Consider the following 21793-nt stretch of genomic DNA (forward strand, 5'->3'; position numbering starts at 1 on the left):
TAATGTATTTCTTTTTAATGTCTTTTAAATCTGTGTTGCTGTGATGACCTCTTTTGGAATGCTGAATTTCCCGTCTGCACAACAAATTTACCCTCGGGCACAAATAGAGGAACCTTGAACCTTGAACCTTCTGTCATATTTGTGTAAAATTGTGTAATATTAGTGTACCAAAGTGGTTCTTAAATGTCGTATTTGCCAGTTCCAAATCATTCTTGTTCACTGATGCACTTGTACAGCTGCCCATAAGACTAAGACATAAGACACCAATAAAATTACTACCTATGTCACAAGCTTGCATAAATAACATTGGCAGGGATGTATGATCTGTTGTCAGATTGTCCAGATAGGTCTTATGTCAGAACAGTATATAACCCAGTGCATGGTTTGCAACCCATTAAAGTAAAAACATTATTTCCACAGTATGAAATTACATGAATCTTCCATATCTCGGGGCCCATATATGAAGCAAATGCTCCTGACTCACAGCAGTTGAGTGGCTAACCTCTGGTTTAGCTCTCCGCTAACTTGAATGGTTAAAAGAAAAAAGATATTATTGTGTGGCTCTTCTAGACTTAAGAAATGTTATCAGACCAAATGGATCAAATCCAGATAGTGAAACAAGTCATTGCGCAATTATCCACTGATTTACAACGTTTTTCTCTACGTAAATCTATAGGAAGAAATCTTTCTGGGCCCAGTGGCACCAAATGACAAACACGTACATTGTAATTCCACATTTGGCCAGTTTGTCATATTGGCTTCAATGCCTGGCACTGTTCTTGGGGAAAATATACCAATTCTTGCAAATTTGACACGAGGCTAAAGAACAGTGTTTTATTACCCTCTTTGGTAAAAGGTTGCACGTTTGATGATGCCTGACAGTGATGTCACAGAGCACTGAAGTATACTTCTACATCAAGAAGTTAAAACACTACACCTTAGCAAAAACAAGATTTTCAGGGGGTGTTACTCAGATGCGCAAAAACTTGTGAAGTTCTTTACTTCTTACTTAAGTTCTTCACTACTTACTACTAACAACTACAGATAGGGTAAGCAGGAATGGGATGGCACTTTAATATTCCTACTGTCACATCAGCCCTTATTCACCATAAAGCACATAACTCCTCTTTTTTTTTTTTGCCAGAGTCCTCTGTTCTGTCAGACTGATGTAAAGCAAGAGTCATCAACTAGATGTGATGTGTTGTTTAAGAGCCACATAGTAAGCAAGCAAAACTTTAAAGGTTTTTTTAAATTATTCATCACGGTCATCACTATATGTTAATGCTCTCTTGAGGAATATAAATCTAGTGTTAGAAACATTTAATATAGCTGATGACCTTCCATTAAAATGTTTTTCCCATGATTATACACATTTTTATTTAAATAAGATCTCATATCCATGTGGTCTCAAGTGGAGCCATTGATACAGCTATGAAAAAATGTACATATTGGTACAGAAAATGTATTTCTGCTGTCCCTCTGTTTCTCCTTGTGCAGGACTTACATTCCTATTGGATATATTGGATGTTTCTGCAGCACCAAGTGTAATGTACTAGTTTTAATGCACAGCAAAGACTAAAGCTGCGGTGGTCCCATCTCACACCGGCAAGAATCTTTTTATTAATATCTTCCCCTGACAACAATCCTTTCCTAACATTAACAAAGCAGTCTGAGTTGTCTTAATTGAAACGACTTTGGAGCACACAGTACAATGTGGAATGACCACAGGTGAGTTGTGACTTACTTAATTATCATAACGTATTTTTATTCTGTGTCTAGATCAAGACACTACTGCTGAGCACTTTTTTTAACCAATCTAACAAACAACCAACCTGCCAATGCAGCGTGGGTTCTCTGTGGTGGAGTGGTGGCTCTGCAGCAGGGAGTGGCTACTCACAGCTTTGACTCCATCCTGTATCTGCTTGCTAGTAAGCCTGACTGTCTGTCTCACCACATGATGCAGAGCTAGATATCAAATATTAATTCCCTTGCCCTCACAGTGTGTTTGTCCTTGAGTGTGGCTGACTGGATGCAGCAGGTTGAGCTATGGGACCACTGCAGAGCGCTGGGAAACCACAGGGACAGCAGGACTGCAGCCTTACAAAGGCTTGAATTCAAATGTGCTGCTCTTAATTCTGCCTCATCTATTCCCTCTACTGTCTCAGTTACAGGATTACGCAAGCATGTTTATGAACTTCTCATTTTACTACCAAGAATGTATCAATTTTTTATTGCTCGCCTCTTTCTTCTGCTGATGTTTTCTTGTCTTTTTTCTTTTTTTGGCCTCCACGACTCCAGCGCAGCAGAGAGACAGTGAGCTGCACTCTCTGGCTTGGCTTAAGTTTTGACCACTCTGGAGAAAAGGCTTCACGTGCTTTTTTGAAACACACTAACAAACTGTCAAAAAACTTCCAGGAACTCCACAACCATAGCCAGCCACACAGTATTTGGCCCCCCTCTCCTCCACCTCACTTTACACTCGTCTCCCTATTAGTCTAACCATATCTTTTATCCTTCCTCTCTTCCAGCTCCTTGTTAGAGAAACACAAAGTCGAAGCTGACTCTCCAATGTTGTGCCATGTTGATTTCTGCTGCACACAATAATGCCAGGTAAGAAACAACGCTTGGCATAACCTTTCCTCGACAGAAGGTGTGTTTGTTTGAGGCAGACTTCTGAAATGCCACTTCTTGTGTTCACAGCACCAGTTCCACTCTCCCTGTCCGCCCAAGCTCAACTGTTTATTCGGACTCTAAGGCCATGACTATTTCTAACCTGCCCTTCTGTGGCACAGCAGTGAAGCAGCGCTGAAAAGCAGAGGCACTGGTGTTTAATTCAGCAGTGACCCAATTTACTGCGTGCAGCCAGCTAGCCCGGTTAGACCCACTTATGAATTCTCCCGTAACACACAAGAAATGCAGCAGCAGCACATGCACAAACACCACTCAAACAAACAGATAGCTAGCTAACCCATTTCCTAAAGCACAAAATACACGTGCCTAACAAAAAACTACAGGCTCTACAATCATAGACCTATACCATTGTGAAATACTCAAATGTGTTTCTTTTTTGTCACATGATGCCCTCCTACACATGTGTAGTGTAACATAATGTGCTACTTGCTTGTGCTCCATTGGGAAATTGTCTTTTTGCATTCACCAAATTCACAGTCAGGCATTATGGTCAGCAATGAACAACATCCACAGAACATTTCAGCCGGTTCCGATCCGAGACCTTTAGTCACCAATTCACCCCTTTGAGAAAACCCCATTATCTATGAAGTACAACAACCCTGACTACGATTCTCCTCACTAACCTAATAAATTGGCAACAGAGGAGGTGATGCAACAGCCAAGAGCATCCTGTCTCCGCTGAGTGAGACACTAGATTGCCCTATTTGCTGAAATTACCATTATTTTACTGTCCAGAATGGTCCGTGGAGGGAAATCATTATGATGCAAAGGAAATGACCCAAACTCAAAGCAGGCAGTCCAGGCAAAACTCAGCTGCAAAATACAGGATTTGGGGTTAAAATAAAAATTTAAATAAATAAATAAATAAATTTACACCCCTGAAACAGTTCTATATAAATTCACAACATTATAGTGATGCTCTAATTTATTTCTGTCTGTCTCTGATTCTGGCTAGTTTCCACTGTCCAGCTTGGGGTGAGTTGTGTAGGTGATGAAAGAGGCCACAACTACACAGTGGTGAAATGTAACTAAGTGCCCCCCTTAAGTAAAAACTTGAAGGAACTACTTAACCTGAGTATTTCCATTTTATACAACATCAGATTTATATCCCATGATTTTCGTGGGAAAATGATGCTCTTTTTACAGAGGGAAACAGGTTGAAGCAGCTAGCCTGGCTCTGTCCAGAGGTAACAAAAACCACCCTCTAGCATCTCTGAAGCTCTCTAAAGCTTATTTGTTAAATAAATCCATAGGAAAACAAAGTATAAAGATGACAAACTGGCATTGCAGTTTTTGAAAAAGGGGTAAAACGTATTCATTTGTGAGCTTTACAGGTGCTGGTAAGTGGATTTTGCTACCTTTAGGCAGAGCCAGGTTAGCTGTGTCCCTGTTCCCTGTCTTTGTGCTACACTACACTAACCAGCTGCTGGCTGAAGTTTCGTATTTTGTACAAACATGAGAGTGTATCAAAATCTCAGCAAGAAAGCAAATTAGCGCATTTCCCAAAATGTCTTTGAAGGTGTCACATACTTTGTTCGAACATAATTAATTCTCTACACATATTTAAGACAAGGGAAGACACCAGGTATCAGAGCCATTATCACATATTTAATATTAGGGGGGACATTTACAAACCTACACCTTTTACAACCCAACCCTCCAGGGGGATCTGGTGGAGACCCAGGGAGAATTTTTAAAAAAAAACTTAACATCTAAACTGACCATTTTAGAGCATTTTTAAAACAAATATCTTTGATTCCCAAGGTTCCCAAAGTTTTGATGACTGAATGTCTTTTTAGAGAGCCAGCATATATGACTGAGGACTGCACAGTGCACCCACTGACCTTTTTTATGACTTACTATAGTGTGACTTTTGAAATGACTTTTTATGATATACTATGGCATTTTTATTGCATTTATGAAATTACACTATGACTTTTTACACATTATACTCCAACCTTTTTTTTAACAACATCTTTATGACAGACTAACACTTTACAAAAACTTTAACAACTGACAGTGATATAGCCAACGTACAACTTATTTTACATTCTAGTTATCCACTTTTTCATACATTCAAAAGTAATGAAATAGAGAGACAGTACAGCGTTTGACATTGATTGTGTTTACCCACAGCAAACGAGGAATGGCCTCTGCTGGAGTACAGCAACGCCACTTGGAAAACCTGACGCAGAACTGGAGTACCCTGTAATACTAGAACCCGTTGGTAAAAAAAAAAAAAAAAAAAGGAAATTTGTTAAGTTTATTTATGGCTATCATTTCATTTGCTAATGATAATTTGGGTGGTGGTGTGTGGGTGCCTTCCATATGTGTATATAATTCAGAAGAAGGTGGATATTTATGTACCATTGTTTGTGCCATCACACGAATTCTGAGCCTCTAAAGTCAATAGTTACTTGCTGAAACTTTGGTCTGCCTACGTACAGCAGTGCCCAGTGTTGCTCTGAATATGTATCCTCCTGTCTCCAGATGAATCTCTTTCCTTGTTTGCATTGCTCCATTTTGAATATTTTCATTTTGTACAAACACAAAGTCCCGTACTGCTAATGTAATAGCAAGGTTACATTATGGAACTCACACACACGCACACACTCACATTCATACAAACCCATGTCACAGTTAATTCAGATCTGCTTGTCAACTGGGGATTAGATATTAGAATCAGATCATGAATAGAAATTTTACCATTGAGAGTGGATACTGACAGAAGGATAAATGAATGAATGAATGAATGAATGAATGAATGAACAATTACTGCACACCTCACAGAACAGTTGATTAAAATCTTCCCTCTATATATTACACAAAAGGAATGAAACCCTGCTTCATTTCTTGGTAATGCCATGTCATTATAACGCCCAGGAAAGGAGTCGTAAACAGCGTGACATTTTCAGATCCTTTGTTTCATCAAAGTTCTTACTTTTGAAAATACCACACAGAAAATCATGCATCTAAAAACCTCTTTGTTAAGCCAATTATGGAAAAAAGCAGATCTACTTAACTGTGGCCCAATCTGTAGCCTAGTGTCACAAATTACAGGTGGTGAAATTGCCATCGACGCATCCCATCATTTTCAGGCTGAAGTGATTCAAGAGTGATTTAAGATTTGATTCACCTTTACATGACAGGTTTCTTGCTTGTTGCAAGCCTGACTGATTTAGTGTAGCTTCTTTTCATGTAGAGCAGCCAACCAGTACAAAAGCTACCCACCTTTGAACAAATGTAATCTTAAAGTAATATTCAAATGAACGAATGATTTGTTCTCACTTTGCTCGAATGCAAAAAACCATAAAGTTATCTTGAGTTGTTGTGTTATAATCCAATAAGGCTGCATTCAAACTAATTTCTGCTCTGCGTGAAGAAAAAAAAAACAAAAACAGTCCTGTCATTCCTTTGAAATGGGACCAGTCTGGTGATGCATCGGAGGTGCCAACAAAGAGGATGCAAAACAAATGCAAGGTTGTCGTTGAAGGTGGCTCAACTTTTGACGGACCACAAGCTGTCACCATCCACTACATTATCCTGATACCTTACTGTATGCTCCAACATGACCAGTGTATTTCTACTGTTTGCCTTGCTGTCTGAGAGCATTATAAACCACTTTGCAATGCTTTGGTGTCCAATAAGCCTTTAAACTCATGGATCTGTTCCTACACTAGAGATCTTCTGTTTAACACACAATTACTGAGCCAGAGAGCCTCTGTTGCTGAGCCTCGGATTGGCTTATCTTGACATCCGAACCCAAACCAAATCAAACCAAACCAATTGCCCTCCTCATGCCTAAACTTAAGCAATTCAGCCGAGGAATGCAATGCCTATCAGAAGGAGATGGGGTTGGCCATGCTTTCACTATCTTAAAAAAAAAAAGAAAAAAAGAAAAAAATGAAAAATTTCCGGGTCCCTTGAGGACCAACCCGCAAAGCGTCCGGTCAGATCCACATATTCAATCTAGTCTTGTCAGGTAAGGCCCTGTTCTATTGACGCAGGTCTCTAATCTGCACATCAATATTATGTAGTACTCGAAATGGAATAGCACAACTAGGGTTGGAACCCGTTAGCTGGTTCCATTTGGGAGTCTGAATTCATTCAACTCTGACTCTAATGAATCTCTTACAGAACGTTTTATTTCTCCTCCTCATTTTCATATGCAAAGACCAATGTTGGAAACATGCGCGTAATGTCAGCAATCTTTCAAGATGCTGACTGTGCTCTGCTAAAAGTTGTTTGTGAGTAGAAAGACACTCGGCAACATCACTCAACCAGAACGAGTGACGTGTATTTATGTATTTCAACCAGGACTGTGGTAGAAGCAGCTTTCTCAAACTGTTATAAAAAAGTGGAAAACTATAAACTCCAATCGCAGGTATACAAGACAAGATATAAGACTAAAACCTCTGAAAGTATGTATCATATATCCCTATACATATGTTGTTGGATTTTTTTTTTTATCATTACTGTTAGCACTGTCGCTTCACAGCAAGAGGGTTCCCAGTTCGAACCCAGGGTAGGGGAGCCCCTCTGTGCCGAGTGTGCATGTTCTCTCCGTGTCAGTGTGGGTTTTCTCCAGGTACTCAGGCTTCCTCCCACAGTCCAAAGACATGCAGGTTAATTGGTGACTCAATTGCCTGTAGGCATGAATGGTCACGTAAATGGTTGTCTGTCTCTATGTGTCAGCCCTGCGATAGTCTGGCAACCTTTCCAGGGTGTACCCTGCCTCTCACCCAGTGTCAGCTGGGATAGGCTCAAGCCCCCTGCAACCCTCAAGAGGATAAGCGGTTACGAAAATGAATGAATGAATGTTATTACTGTTGTTGTTTTTTCTTTGGTGCATTGGTTTGGGGTACAAAAAGAACATGCCATTCTGGCTACTACGCCAATTAATCCCAGTAAGCCAAAATAATGTCCACAATAATGTCAAGTCAGTTTTTCTTTTGTCCAATATCACATATTTGCCCCATGGGGCATTTGAATTTGTACGGCACATGACATCCTCAATTTGGAAAATGACTACCTGAAAAACCATTTAACAGGGAGAAAATGGAAGAAACTTCAGGAGGTAGAGGAGGGATCCTTCTCCTTGAAGAGACAGGAAACAGATGTGTACAGAATAAACTAAATTAAAGGCAGAACCTTTAGAATAAATAAAATAATTTAAACAAATATAAATAATGCCATCTGTTGGCTTTTTTGGATGTGTAACAGCTGTGTTATCCACGAGTGAATATGGTTTTCTGGATTCACTTGTTCAAAGAAGAGCGTGTGAATCTTGCGAACTGATAAATAAGCAACAACTTTTTACCATTCGCAAACTCTAGCCATGTTTTTTGGTGGATGTCTGAAAAAACTGACGGATGTCTGTGCTGCATATGCTGCAGCACTTAAAAGTCATCAACCTGCAAGCACTGAGGCCACGCTATCCACCAAGGAGAGGGGGCGAGGGTGAGAAGAAGGAGAGAGGAGGGGGCGTGTGCCAGACAACACTTTGGAGGAGAGAGCAAGGTGAGGTTGTTTGTTGAATTTGGCTTAATCTTCTAAAAACCGGGCAACAAGAAGTGAATTATCATCATAAAAAGGTGACTTAATTCTATGTTGTAAGTGGCAATGATGTGTGTTTACCCCCCACTGCAGCCCTGATATATGCATTTCTCCAGAGAAATTATCCAGTTGATAGTGGCATGTTGCATACAGGAGAGGTTTTTTTTGCATATCAAATCAATAATTTGACCTCAATTTCAACGCATTGAAAGGTGGAAAATCAGGTATAAAAGATTTGATTAGAGATTTGAAAGAGTTCAGATTTAATAAATGGACCTGATACTGGATACAGATTCAATAAAATGCCATCAACCCCCAAAAAGGTCCCAATTACCAGAGAAAATGTTGGCATTGTACTGTTCTGTAAACCACAGATACGGTACATTTGAACAGTATGAGCGGATACTTTGAAACTTACCTTCAACAACACTATGATTAAAGTGTGGTTAGATTTAGGAACAAAACAGCTTGGTAATGCGTAGGAAAAGATCATGTTTGGGCTTGGAAATGCAGCGAAGCTTTTTGTGGCACTATCCGTGCTGGAAAAAGAGCGTTGGGTCGCTACAAAACATCACGTTTGGTCGTTAAAAAGCCGCTGGAAAAACAAAGACAACCATATTTGTTGTGTGTTGCTCTCAAACAGCAGTCTAACTGTCATGCCATCAAACATCCACTCCACCTCTCGATGACAAAATCAGCTTATACACTATGTCTAGGGGTGGGAATCTCTAGGCACCTCACGGTTCGATTTCGATTATAAAACGATTCTCGATTCTAAAACAAGCCAATAAGAAAATTTACACTAGATATTGAAAAAAACATTTTTGTAATAAAGCTGGGAATACATATCCAGTTCATACAAACTCTATTACTTACTGTGGTTGAGATGACTACATTCCATCAGTCTCCTCCGGTCCATCCTCCTCATCCACAAATCTCAACGGGACTCTCCTGTCCCTCGTCGACCTCCTCGACAATTTCTCCTCCAGTATTTACAAAACTATAACTGACTATAACTACCTATGAACTATAAAAACACGAACTATTGCAAAAGAGACGAGTGATGGCAAAACTACGAACTATGGTGAAAACACGATGAAAACACATCAAAAAACACTCAAAAACACGGCATAAAAAACTCAAAAGCTCTCAAAACACCACAAATACTATTATTTACAACACTAAATATTATTTACAAAGAAAACACCACCCAAACTCCACTAAAACTCACCAAAACTCTGCTAAAACACCGCTAAATCACTCTAACTTGCACTCTCGTCAGCTGTCACTCTTCTCCTGCTGTGCCCACTTCCCTCCCCTATTGCCTACGTAATTTACCGTATATCACTGGAAAGCTCCGCTTCTCAGCTTTCAGAATCCGTTGGAGTTACGTTGATAGCGTGAATGGTCGAGGAGTTACGGTAATTTGAAAAATAAATATAAAAATACAATCAAAATCGATCATGAGTTTTCAAAATCGATGCTCGCATCATTCAAGACAGAATCTCGATGCATCTAAAAATCGATTTTTTTGCTCCCACCCCTAACTATGTCACTGTAAAAAGTCTGACATGAAGTCTGTATGAAAGGTACAATTGTAATGTATTCACGGTTTGCAGAAACCTACAGTGGCAACATTTGCTTCTGGCGACTGGGCTGCCCAAAGATATAAGGTACAACATAATCATTCTGATGGTGTCTTTAAAGGAAATTAAGTTATGTGGATTCAGACTGATCCAGACTAACTCCCTTCAAAAGTCAAGGCCTCCCCTCCTCCCTCACTGGGAGAGAGACTAATCCCTGCTCTGCAATAATCAACCGACACTTTTGCATCAGCGAGTGGAGCCTTTGTTTGACTAGTGCAGAGGGAGGCCATGTCTTCTGGACCATCACGGCAGTATGAAAGGGTTGAGGGTGAACACTCTGGGGTAGAGACGTCAGGGTTTACGACACAAGATATTCACTAATACAGACCTTGAGTGGTAGATGTGTGTGTGTGTGTGTGTGTGTGTGTGTGTGTGTGTGTGTGTTTGAGAGACAGAGAGAGGAACTATAGAAAGAGTGAAGGGACGGTCAGAGTGGTGGACCTACTGCGCTAACTGCTCTCTCTTTTCTCAGTGCAGACTAAAGAGAGGCAATTAGCACTTCCCTCTTCCTGCTGGGCTCCACATCCTGCACACAGCACCGAGGAGGAAGACAAACCGAGCGTGCCTTTCCTCCACTACATGTCTGACACACACACACAAACCACCTGTCTCCACACGTTTTTACATACGTTTAATCATGACTGTTTCTAAAGAAGTTATTTGCTCTTGTTTTCCTCTCGCCAGTCTCTCTCCTCTCTGCCTTTCTTGCTGTTTATCATTATTTTGGGGGCGCTACATGATGGGTTGTCATAGCAACAAGAAGAGGGGAATTGACCCTCCTTTCAGGCTCAGGATTTTTACCATCTCTTTCTCCCTCTGTACACCATTAATACACATACACACTTGCGTACACACTTCTGCCTCCATGCCCATTTCTTGGTTTCTCTCGTTTTCTTATCTTCCTCTTTTGCTCTCACAACTTCCATCCTTCTGATTTTACTATTTCTTGTCCTTATCGTCTCTTTCTTTGTCTCTGTCTTATTACTGCTACAGCCACAATCCCCTGCTTTGTTAGTGAGAGTTAGAGATTTGTTCCATGAGCTGGTATTTCCCTCTTTGTCTAAATTATCTCACTTTTGCAAATAATTCTCATCAGCAGCTGTTAAGGAGAGGAAAGTGTGTGTGTGTGTGTGTGTGTGTGTGTGTGTGTGTGTGTGTGTGTGTGTGTGTGTGTGTGTGTGTGACACAGTGAGCTGTTTCATCTGATAAATGAGGAACAGGAGTGATTCTCACTGAGCTGTCAGCTCTTGTCCTTTCTCCCGATCAATCACTGCAACCCACCTGGAACACACACGCACACACGCACGCACACACACACACACACACACACACACACACACACACACACACACACCAATTTGGCATCTCAGTTAGCACTCCCTCAAGAAGCATTGCTTAAAAAGGAACAGCAGTGTCTTACTTTCCAACCAATCAGCTTCCTCAGCTGTTGAAGGATCTTCTTGTTGGCCAACGTCCACCCTGCTAAAGTGTCCTCGAGCAAGACACTGGATTAAAGTGTCACTCCACTAATGATTTCTGTCTTTGCAGTCTGATGCCACTGTAACTATAAACAGATACTCTCATTCACAGTAACACACAAAGCTGCTCAGATTCCTGAACACAACACCGTCAGATTAAGTGAAGCCAAAACCTTTGCAACAATCAAACTGTCTCACAGCAGCGACAGTTATGTTTATGCCATCTATGCTTCATCTAAGCTTTGAGTACAGACCATTTAAAAACTTCATGACAGTCAACGAGTCACACAGTCGGTCTCACCTGACCCCACAGAGTCGACTAGCCAGCTGCGCCCCCTGTGAATCACGGAGGAACCCTGATGACAGATAGTGCTGCAAGATGATGATTCCATTACCCTACAAACTGGGTCATCAACTCTACCAGATTTAGAGGAGCTAACATTGAAAACAATGTCGACAAAAAGGCTCCAAAAAATAGCAGTGATCATGGATAACTGTCAGAGCACCCAGTTACATTTCCTGTTTCAAGCATTCATTCTTAACCTTGATCTGAAGGACACTTGAGGCCCCAATGAATCGTTTTAAAATTAAACCTATATGATGCTTGAATACTTAATATGCGAACCTGCTCTGTTTAATATTCAGAAAAAGACTACTTATTACTTTTGGCTCATTGCTGTAAAATGTCTGTAAAATGGGAACACAGTGGTGCTCTCTTTTTACTTTTAAGAGGTCACAAGCTGGAATGATTCAGAAACTTTTAATTGTTAGTAGAACAGTGCAGATGACCGCATTATCACAATACTGTGGTCATGTGGTGTTAACGCAGTGAGGTCATTGCTGTCATCATTGCCATTTCTTTTGTTTTTGAATAATAAATTAATTGAAAAATGTACTACTTTGGCTCTGATAGCCCATCTGTCTGCAGTCACCAGCTGTCTGTGGCCTTGCTTATCAGCGCTATCTGATTGGTTATACGTAATGTGTAGGGCCCATCAACACTGAAGGCTGCTGTGCCACAGATGGCTATGACGCAGACTGGAGCTGAGTGAATGGACTCAGAACTGTTTGTTGGACATAAGACAGCAGATATTTGTGAAGTTGTAACAGATTTCACAGTCTCTTATACTGACGTTGCAAAAACAGACCAGTGTTTCCACTCATAATGTTCTGCTGTGGAATGAACTGCAAGGACAGGAAGAGGGAATCAGACAACACATTCTCACTCTGATCTCATCAAACACAAATGTTTGGTAAGTGGCCCTACGTGTCGAACTATGACGCTTCAGATACCCCTCCAGGATCAGTTTTGGATGTGTATGGATGGCATTGTGTCATGTCAATAAATGCCCATTACATGCATTGTTTCGTTTTGATACAAACTTCTGTTTTCAGTGGAAACGTACAGTTTCTAAGAGTTGAGTGCATAGTGTCTTTTCAAAATAAACTTAGAAAGTAGGTAAAAAAAATTCTGAGATTTACTTCCTTACGGTTAGCCAACTAAAGTATGTGGTTAGGTTTAAAATATATAGTTAGGTTTGGAAAAAAACATTGCAGTTTAGCCTAAAATAAGTACAATTGTTACTAAGGTAATGTAATATCACATGACATAGCACAGTATGCTACAGAATCTAGCACACAACGTTAAAATAACGTTCAATAAACATCTCGCTGTTATTGACATAGAAAGTGCAATATTATGGGAAATGGAGGTAGAGACAGGAGGATTATGACATGCAACAGTGGTTCCTGACTGGATGCTAACCTGGGACATAATGGGCCACCAGGCTGCCCTGTGAATCCCAGTTTTGAAAGCTCTCCTTGGTACAATGAAAAATTCTTCCGACACTGAAAACTAATGAGCTGCCTCATGAAAAACACTGTGGTCACAAGCTATGTTGTAAAACCTGATTCAAAACACCAGTATTGACCAAACATGGCCACCACCAAAAGCATAAAGTGAATCTGGTTGGTTCTTGCGTTTAAAAGGTTGATGTTTACTAAGTAAACTCCAAGTATGAGATATTTGAGTGTTAAAGTGACAGTTCACCCGAAACTCAAAAATACATATTTTTTCCTTTACCTGTAAAACTATCTATGAATCTAGATTGTTTTGGTGTGATTTGCAGAGTTTTGGAGATATTGGCTGTAGAGATGTCTGCCTTCTCTCAAAGATAATGGAACTTGACATCGCTTGGCTTGCTGTGCTCAAAGCACCAAAAAAACACGTTTCAAGGTACCTGTCCATCACTAAGATCTGGGAGAGACCCAGGAGTCATTTCAGTTTCTGTCCTGACAGTACAACATGGTGAGTCAATTTGGGTTTAATGAGCTGCAGTTAGACATGCACAACCATCACTGCAGTCTTTCACATCCAACGACATAACACTGTTTCAAATATCTAGAAAGACACCCAGTTGAAATTCATGCGCAGTGACTATGACTTAACAAGCTGCTCTGCAGTGTGCAGTTAAAGCATTGCTGTCCTCCTAATTTTTTAATAAAAACAGAGATGTGGGTCATAATTTTTCTTAATGAAAAGGATATGACCTACTCTCCATCTCCTCAGTGACAGATGGTTCCCTGGTGTAAACAATACGATATCTGTCTGTCTAGATGAAGAGATGAGCCACAGTAGATGATCATCATTCACTCTTATCTATTTTCTGTCTCAGCGGAGAGTGGAATGATATGTAATCATCATCAATCTGCTGGCTGAACATAATAATGTTATTATTAGAGGAGTGTGGCTGCTCACAGCACAATGGGTGTAATGGTGTTGAGAAGATGTGTGCTTTATACGCACAATTCAGGAGTTACTCTGTGTGTATGTGTGTGCGTGGGGGTCTATCCTAATGATGAGTAATCCTAGGTGATGGGAGATAATAGCAGCGTGTCAGTGCGTTGTGAGGATGATGCATTCAGGTGCCTGCCTTCCCCGCGAATCCTACCATGTGAAACCCATTGGCAGCCTCTCCTGCTTCAATCAGCCCTCTGAGGAGGCCTTATTTGCACAAATGGTGTTTTATGATTCCTGTTACAGCCAGATATGCTCCTTCACCAGCCAGTAATTGACTACCATTGCCCACAACGGTGCTTTTTTAATGCAGCGTGATGGTGTTTAATGGCAGATAATAGAACGTCAGTGCACTAAATGAGGTCATTTCTGCGAGTCACGTCAGCCCTCTTTGCTGTTATCACATGGTGCCCTGGTGGCTCGGCAGATTAACAAGCTTGCCAAGGAAGCTGTCCATATTGTGTAAATGCATAGACAGACTTGTTCTCATTACAAGCATCAAAGTATCTTCTTTTATTAAAACAAACTGCTTCGGTTGTGAGCAAGGAGATGCTATTACTTATTGCCTCTGATTACGAGGAAGTAATTTCCACTGGGCATGAAGGGAACATGTCCCCTGATTTATTTCAGTTTGATTTACCCACTAAAATCTCCTTGGAAGTAATTTGTTTTTTCGTCCAGCTGAAACAAGAGAAATGTTGATCACCTTTAGTTATAAGTGAGTGCTTTGCAAACTTTGACTGTCCCGGGTTTCTATAGAAGAGGCAACTGCCACCAGGAACAGCACCAGGCTTTGAAGCCAATTTGACACAGCGGCAAAGTCATGGAATTACAACTTCCTGGTCTATCACGAGATGCCACTGGGCCAAAAATACTTTTCCCTATGGACTTACATTATGAAATCTGCAGATAATTTGTTTTGAGGTACATCACTTTCCCAGCATGAACACTTAAATAGCCCTTATTTAAATTGTCTAGTCCCAAAAGTTGTAAAATGGAACCACGGAACTAGCAAGAAAATGACAGAGCAGAATAAGCCTGTTTTACTTTCATTTAAGTTCAACATGCCCAGGCTATTGTGTGACTTTGGTTAATCCAGACTAACCCTTTAAGACACCAAAATCGCACAAAAACACAAACTAATCAAGGAAGCAGCAGACCAGCAAGGTAAAATTACTATTTTTGTCAAAGAGAACAGCTTCAGAACAGCCTCAGTTCCCCATCAGAAAGGGCTGTCTGAGGGCCTGCCCACTCTTATCTACTGTATGTAATAGAGTGACTATGGATAAGTAGCCCAGTTAACCCTACTTCAAAAAAAAAAAACTACCCCTTTAAACCTGCAATAACTGCAGCAGACAGTTGCTCATTTACACGACCAGCAGATATGTCTCTGTCATTGGGAGGTGGAAGGGATGGTGGATGGTGTGTCACTGACACCAACCAATCTTCAGATCAGTGTTTGGGACCAAAAAAACAACACGACTAGTTGTTTTTTGCAAGCCATTGCTTTCTCAGGCAATGTTTTTCAGGGACCTGTCACTGTTTTTCCAGTGGGAATAGTACCACAAAAAGCCAGTGTTTTTTAGCAAGACACTGCTGCATTTCCTGCCGGGATAGTGGCACTAAAAGCAAGTATTTCAAGCCAAAACATCCTAATCTCTTCCTAACCATAACCAATAGGGGTGTAAGGATCCACCGATCAGGATCAATATATCGATTCAATGATCAACAATCCAATATCATCAATGCAAAGTGAAAATATCAATGTATATCGTCATCTTTAGGACAGGCTTTTATTTTGAAAGTCTGTGTCACCATTAAAGAGCAGCAGGCAGATTGCAAGCACCCAATAGAAAGACGACGAGGGTAACATTATTGACTCAGAAATAAATCAACGGTGAGGGAATATTTTCGATTATGGAGAAAATAGGGGTCAACAGACAGAGCACATGCTGTACGTAAACAATGCCATTGTGAGATAAAACACGATGTAATGCTACCTGCCTGGCTGGGCTCTCACCCTGCTAACCTCTCTCTATAACAACATTAGCCGCTCTATTTCAACAATGTTTGGCTGAAAAAAACATGCATGCAGGCTGAAATTCAAACGTGCTGTTCTATCGGGAAATGCAGTGACTTAAACAAACATGTGTAATTTGTTAAGTTATAAATGGAGGAAAGTCTGCTAGCCGCAGGGCTATTTGAACTTATGATGGGTGACTAGCAAAAAACAATTAACATTTCTATGAACCTTGACAGTTCAGAGCTGAATTTTATACCTTTGTTAAATGATCTTGTCATTAATCCATGTTTTATGGCTGGTGGGAGAAGTTTGCCTTCAGGGTTTTAAGCCAGGTAGACCCTAAGTTTTATGAAAAAAAGACGATGGATTACCACAGTGTTGTTGATGTTGTTATAGCATATCCGCTATGCAGTGCAAATGTTATGCATCCATGGTGTGCTTAAACATACAATGCCAACTGTTTTTTTCTGGTGACTGGGTTGTTTTGACTGCTTGAGCCTATTTAAACCCTTGACTGATTTTAATCAAATTCACAAATAAATGCCAGAACACACAGTTCCTCCATCACTCTCATAATGTAGTTTAAAGTGTTGCTTGTAAGCAAATACAAATTGAATCACCTGCTGAGCAAATCCCACTAGAGCTCAAACCCTGAGAAGTTCAGCATTTCACAGACATTGTGGAGCTCCATTCAGAGCAGCAGCAGCCTCCTCATTACCGGCTGCAGCTTGTCAGCTCAGCAATCAAGGCCAAGGTTAGAGTCAGTTGACACCTTTCACCAAAATCTAACCAACTGTTTGAGACGACCCAAAGTGCTCCACAACAGCAACCATTACACGGAACAGGCTGGAATGGCAGTTTAGTTTACAAAGAGTTTCACATGGCCAGTACTTGTTGTCATGGCCTGCGCAGAGTAATGATTAATAGAGCTGTAGAAATATCTGACAGGTAGAGAAAAAAAGAGATGCTGAAGAGTGAAGACGGTGAATTGGGAGGGGAGGGAATGAGAGACTCAGGGAGTTCAACTCAATGTGAGGAACAAATGGAGAGGAAATGAGAGCGGAATCAGAGAGGAAGCGAAATAAGAAGAAAAAATGCGAATGTGTTTGCTTCTCTTTGCTTTGTATTCTCCAGGCCTTCTCTCTGTTTTCCACGCTGAACTCTCCCTCATCTTCCTCACCCTTCCCTCCCTCCTTCTTTCCTCCTTCCTGCAACCAAATATCTACTCCCTCCTTCCTCACACAGAACTACTAATGAAAAACTCCCCTTTTTATTTCCATAGGGGATTAAAATGTTTCAATTATATTTCCACCCCATCCGCCCCCCCTCTCTCTGCCATGGAATGCGGCATCCTCATAAAAGAGAAGATAAGAGAAGAAGAGAGTGGAAGAGAAGGGTCAAAGTTCGCCTTTATTCATTTTCTGTCAGTGAGCAAAGCCAGCAAAGGATGAGCGGCAACGAGGCAGACAGTGAACAAGGCATGCACACACACACACACACACACACACACTCAACAGTGTGGATCCACTCTGGTAGCTTTCAGTAAATGGCCCAAACAGCTTGACAGAAAGGACTGAATGATTACTCACATTCAAACCAACATCGCGATGCAATAGAACGCAATTTTCACATCGCAAAGTCTGCGGAAAAAAAAGACGACAACCAGAGAGTCACAAACAACTGGCCCTGTGGGCGTCAAGAGCACGCACACTACCCTTTGCTCCACGTGACATATGCAAATGAGAGCAGATAAAGAAAACAACTTGCAAAATGCCACATGCAAGTTTTGATGCTCGCAGTACTCCTGTGGCCGAGGCCAGGTGTAAGTGCCTTATTGATTGATTTAATTAAATATTGGTGTCACAGTCAGAAGTGGAACCCAATATTTTAGTTTCAGCTGCCATATTCGCAGTGGTTCCTACACGACCAGTACCTACCGCACCAAATCATACTGCAGATTTGGTGTCTCATTTTGATGCCAGACTGTGTGTGCAGCCAGTGAGGCCGAGAGATGGAACGTGTGTGACAGTGTCACAGGTCAAGTTCCTGTGTTCAGATTGTCTGCTGATTAAAGTTAAGGCAATTAGCCTTGAAGTTAGCAAGCGAAGCTGGCCTCACATTGGAAACTGACCAGTCAACATTAAGGCAGACCATTATGGTGGACTTACTATTCTTATTATTGCGACGATCTCAGCGTCTCCTAAACAAATAATAAAGAAATGTCTGGCTGCTGAGTCTGTCCTGACTTAAGCCTAGTTTATGCTGGAAGCAGTCGCTAGTGCACAAGGTTCGCCCATCACGAATGACGTAATCGTGCACCTGGCGACAGCCGCGCTTGTGTCGCTCAGTTCAAAATGGATGAATTTGAGGAAGACTAGCTGAAGTGCATCTCTTCATCTACAGCCCGCATTGGCTTCACAAGCTGGCTGTGTTCCCCAGTCAGATATCTCGCTACATGTAACGGGCGGACAGACCATCTTCTTTTGCAATATTTTTGTCTGGTCAAAAGCCATAAACTTAACAATTCCTCCTCTTCTGCAATCCATTCTTTTTGTGCCGCCATCATTGCTGATTACATTGTTTTCCACTTGCTTCTACTTCTACTGTTTTTTGCCTGCTTCTACTACTTCCTATAGTATTTTTTCTCTACCGCCCCCTGTCTTTGCAGCAAATACTGCAAAGTATAAATGCCTTCGCACTCTGCTGAGGTGCGTGCGCAATCCGCGAAGCTTTAGGGAGACCCTAACTGATTCTTGCTCACAGGTTATGTTGCTGTCATTAGTACTGTCACTGTATTTAGTGTTAAATTATTGTAGTTGAGTTAGGGTTTATTTATTATGTGAATGTGTTTTGTGAAATTGTTAATAGTATTTTGTATTCATATATTTAAGTATACTTAAAACTGTTATGAGTTTATTAATTGTTCAATTTTAAGTTCAAATCTGCCTTTGCAATAAAAAAATAATAATTCTTTCATGTTGTTGATGTCGTTATGTGCTTGATTTTGATTAAATCAAGGCACTGGTGCTGTTTTAAAAATATCACCAGTACTGGGAAAAAAGACAAAATGATGCCCAACCCTACAAATGAACTGACAAGCTACAGGATGAATCAGATATGCAGGAGGAGGATGATACTGGCTAATCTGGACTCAGTGTTTGAGAAGCTAACTCAGTAAACAACATGATGTTTGTTTGTTGCAATATTATGTTGTTTTTGGCATATCTGCTGTCAGCTGTCAGATTTCAGAACAGCCTGCTGAGTTCTTGTACAGTGCCGTCGTCACCTGCAGAGACAGCATCGCACCAGCTCTGTTAAACAAATGGTCAGTTGAATATTTCTCTCAAGTTGGGCTGAAATAAATGCACTGCAAAGCACAGTGTAAGATTTCTCAAACTTAAATCTCACATTTTCATGATCAACCTATTGTATTACTGCATAGTGTCTTAAATTCTCCAAATACAAGGTGACTAAAAACGGCAACCACATTTTCAGTTTCGCAACCAAAAGCTGATGCCTGGTTTCCAGCCTGGCAACCACTTTAAAAAGTTCGTGATGATCCCTGTGTAGTCAGTGTGTACTTTACCTTGATAGTGGTCACTGTAACTGACCGGAGATCGGGAAGATCTAGTTTTGTTGTTCTTTATATTTTAGTCATGATAGTTATATAACATGTTTACAAGCTTGAAGTTGTAGTATATATTACAGCCTAGACCTTAGGTTCTATGTGATTGAAGGTTTTACGGGTCAATAGCTAGAGAAAGATATGTTATTAATAAAGTGAAAGTGAAGGCAGCAGGCTGGGCAAAGTACGCCAGACCTCCCTCTCCCCAGCAACGCTTTCCAGCTCCTCCTGAGGGATCCCCGATGTGTTCCCAGGCCAGAGATATGTAATCCCTCAGGCATGTCTACCCCGGGACCTCTGACCAGTTGGACGTACCCAGAACACCTTGAACAGAAGGCACCCAGGAGGGTTCCAACCTGATGCCCAAACCACCTCAACTGGCCCCTTTCGACGCAAAGGAGCAGCAGCTCTACTCCTAGAAGGTAAGGAATATTCTATAAAAATAACACACAAATCACAATCGGAACATTGGTCTAAAAATTAATCATAAGATTCTCACGTAGTGTTCAGCTCTATTGATTAATAAACATTGTTTTTTAAATTAGATGAATAATGAAACTTTACACTGACAGCTAATTTTCTATAAGACACCTCATACAGCAGTTCCAGATAACATTTATTCATACCAGTTTGGGGAAGGATCATCCTTTTGTCAACCTGCCAGTGGTGCCAACACATCCTTTCATAAACCTGAGTGTATCAGTGAAGAGCAGGAGATACTGCCACCTCTACGCCACTCAATACTTCCACACAGTGAAACTGATAACCATTTTAGCCCCGAGTCAACAAATCAGCAGCAAAGGGTAGAGCATGAGCAGCGTGTTGACTGAATTTATATGAGCTGCTAATACTAGTCTGCTGGAACTGAATTTTTGGCCTTTTAACTAACAAGAGTCTTGTCTGTGGATGAATTAAACATGAAAAATCCTGGAACAGATGGTTCTTCCAAATCTTTACATGAGAATTTCCTGCAGTGCCTGATTCATGTAAAGAATGCTAAGGTATTCATTTTGTTCATGTGCCTTTTTCTATTCAGTGTCACTGAGGGCCTGAGACTATCCTGACATGCACAGGGAGTGTGAACACAGTGACGGAAAACCTCATTCTCTTACCTCTATGAAAAACAATGAGAATACAAACGCCAGCTTCATAAAGAGAGGACCTGGTTTGGGATTTAAACCCAGGTCGTTCTCGCTGTGCAAACCACAGAGCCACACAACAATTGGAATTTTGCAAACAGTCCTCTGGGTGATGTGACATGGGTGTATATCTGAAGCTAACAGATGTTGTACGAGATGCCAGCGGTGCATCATAAATCTAACTCAACGGTAAATCAGTGAAGTGTGTCGTTAATACGGGAGCAGCTGTGACATGAGGGCGGAGGCCTAGTTGCAGGTGTGAAGGGAGACAACTATCAAATAAAAGCTAAAATCACACCAAGATCAGAGGTGACAGTGATGGCAAATATGTGAGAAACTGCAACAAAGAGTCGTTGCACAGTGTATAGAAGTGTCATAAGGGTCAGCTGGCACTATACACTACTTTAGTAACTTATGGCCATGACACAGCTTTCAAGGCTTAACTTAAGCTTCAGTCATTTTCATCATCATCGATTAGTTGTAGAAAATAGTATAACATTATAGAGTTAGGTTGATTTCTGGCTTTGCTGGTCTGGTGTACAGGCTTAAAGGAATACTTCACCCACAAAACGACCATTTGTATATCAGTTAGTCATGCAGTTTTTTCACATGCCTGCATGGAAAACAGCATATTCTTGTATTGATCAACTGGGGACCGGGGGGTGGAAGTTGTGAGAGTTTTGATATAGTTTTGCTGTTGTTAAACATAGTCCTCAATCAATCCAATAATCAATATGTTTGCTGTTTTTCATTGAGACATGCGAGAAAAACAACATTTTTGTGTGTCAATATCGTATCGTCACACAGTGCCAGGTACTGCCAGGTGGATTTTTTGTTA

At 40.9% G+C, this 21793-nt stretch overlaps 1 protein-coding gene across 2 annotated transcripts in view; it reads right to left on the reverse strand.

Moving 5' to 3' along the window:
* The window catches only part of necab2 (N-terminal EF-hand calcium binding protein 2), a 178327-nt gene that overhangs the window by 128098 nt on the left and 28436 nt on the right, over positions 1–21793 (reverse strand). The gene's annotated exons all lie outside the window — the stretch shown is intronic.

Source organism: Epinephelus fuscoguttatus, linkage group LG4, assembly GCF_011397635.1.
Source record: "Epinephelus fuscoguttatus linkage group LG4, E.fuscoguttatus.final_Chr_v1".
NCBI classification, from domain to species: domain Eukaryota; kingdom Metazoa; phylum Chordata; class Actinopteri; order Perciformes; family Serranidae; genus Epinephelus; species Epinephelus fuscoguttatus.